The sequence below is a fragment of the Telopea speciosissima genome, chromosome 11, assembly GCF_018873765.1.
Source record: "Telopea speciosissima isolate NSW1024214 ecotype Mountain lineage chromosome 11, Tspe_v1, whole genome shotgun sequence".
In the NCBI taxonomy this organism is placed as follows: Eukaryota; Viridiplantae; Streptophyta; class Magnoliopsida; order Proteales; family Proteaceae; genus Telopea; species Telopea speciosissima.
This window is the reverse complement of record NC_057926.1, coordinates 22,575,801-22,578,148: the sequence shown is the minus strand read 5'-3', so window position 1 is coordinate 22,578,148 and position 2,348 is coordinate 22,575,801. Positions and strand designations below refer to the sequence as shown.

General features: G+C 38.8%; 1 pseudogene; it reads left to right on the top strand.

Annotated features, from left to right (window-relative positions):
* The first annotated feature begins 320 nt into the window (after positions 1-320).
* LOC122644881 lies at positions 321-1,927 on the top strand (annotated as a pseudogene).
* Positions 1,928-2,348: the final 421 nt, after the last annotated feature.

Sequence of the window (2,348 nt, the reverse complement as noted above, 5' to 3'; positions counted from 1 at the left end):
TTTTCCATTACATGCTATTTCATATGACTAGGCTAAAAACCAATGCAATGACCCCACTCACCTTATGCATAACATCCAGAGATGGATATCTAACCTCGGGGCTGCAATCTCATAACCCTACCCCATTACCATGCCTAATAAAACCCAATAAACCATCCTAGAAGGAGATGGATATCTAGCCTCAGTTGCAATCTCATAACATCCAAAGATGGATATCGACTGTTTCTACAACTTGAAACAGGTCAGATTTTAATAAGATATTTATCATGAGATGTGATCTTCAGCCCGGAAGGACTTGATTGGATGATATAGGTCCAGGTATGGCAGGGGAGATACAAATGATTGGGATTAGGGAAGACAAAGAAATTATTGAGAAAAGAAGCAATGAATGGCGGGTAAGAGCGGGGCCTGTTTTTTCATTTTTTAGATCAAGGTGCTCTCCATTCTTGAAAGCAGACATCCAATAACTATCCTTTTCATTTTTGTCTCTTTTTCTTTTCCTTCATGTTCCTCTAATTGAGAGGAGACTCAAGAACTAGTCCGATAGGGAGAGGCTTTGCAATAAATATGAAAGATCCCACACATTGATAAGCTATTGTGCCAACAAACTAATTCAAAACACCCAAATATCCAAGTGGGTAGCATCAATTTCGACATTTTTCAAAAATACAAATGCAGATCAAGCGTCTACCCAAAACGATACACTTAAATGATTTATAACTTAAAAAAATATCTTATCTGTAAGCTTTGGCATAGATCTGTAGGAAAAGGGATGGTGGGCGGAAGCAAATCAATTGTATAGAATTTTGATGCAGGAAATATGTAAGGTCAAGGAGGTTCTACTCCTCTAAAAGGGATGGTGCGGAGGAGCACAATTTAATCATTTCATCTCGCAATTGAATCCTTCTTCATCGTTTCGATCACCTCGGCAAACCCATTCATCGCCTTCTTCCTACCAGGAGCTTCAAATCAAGAATACCATGAAGCGCCCCACCATGGACTGTTACAAAATAAGACCTTCCAAGGACTAATGCAACTACTTGAACTTCAAGCGGTACAAGTAATTCCTCTTCTTCTGCATTGCTGCATTCTTTGCTGTAATCTCTTCAATCTCGACTTTTTTTCAATAGCATCAATAATAGCAACAATGTCAACAATAACAACGATCAATTGTCCTCTTACGGGTTACTAATTCACGAGCAGTTCAATGGAAATCTTTGGTGGAGAAGGAAATTCCCTCTTTTCTTCTAACCTAATGGGTGATCACATTGGGTCAAGTGTCTCTTCTCTTTACAACAATTCAGTACAAACTGAAGTTGTTATTCCTCAAATGTCCGCAACACTTTGCTTCAAAAAGCTGCTCAAACGGGTTCAACGACAGCGGTGGAAGTGGTTCTTTGCTTAGCGGTTTTGGCAGTTCTTCATTAAGTGGTCCTAAATCGCGAGGTCTCACTTGACGTCTAATTTTAGGGCTAATTTTGGAGGTGGTGGGGGTGAAACATTGTCACAGATGGAAAATGAAAATCATGTCCAAAATCTAATGAATTCTCTAGCAAATGGTGGCTCCTCCATTTTTGGAGGTGCTTCAGGAGGAATCCCTACCTTTAGAGTGAATTGTAATAGTGGTGGACATGAACAATAGACCAATTTTGGTGGATTCAATACAAACAGAATGTCATTGGAACAACAACACCATCGAATACCAATTTTGGAAACATGGAAGAACCCAAGTTGCATCAAAATCTTATAGTGCGTCTTGGAGGATCGATAGGTTAACAAGAGACTTCTTAGGTGTTGGAGGGATGGTAAGGAGCATGGGAGGTGGGTTATCACAAAGAGAACAACATGGTATTGATATCAGTTCCCTGGATCCGAAATGAAGTCGGCTTCTGGTCGATCCTTTGGAGGCGGCGCTAATCATCTTTAGTAAAGATGATCTTGGCGGATAGATAGAAAGAAAAAAATTTAGGTAAGTGAATCAAAAACATAGTCAATTTGCTTTGGGGAAGGGGAGAAGCTGTGATGTTTTTGCTTAATAATAGTACTCTCAAAGTACATGTGCTTATAAGTTCTTCCCTTTATACCTCTTTCGTGAGTAGTGTTTTGATTATAGATGGTGATGAACGAGAATAGTTACTTTTATTTTCTTCTCTATCCTTTTTGTTCTTCTCTTTTAAGCTAAACCTAGAAAGGAGAGTAACTCAACGAAAATAGAAATTTCCTTCATGTTGAGTTCATCTCAAGTATATAATGCGGATGCGGTTAGCTTCATTAATTTGGCTTGATCATACACATTTGTTGGGCTATTCAAGCACTCTTAATCTCTTATTGTGGAATTTCATAATGTG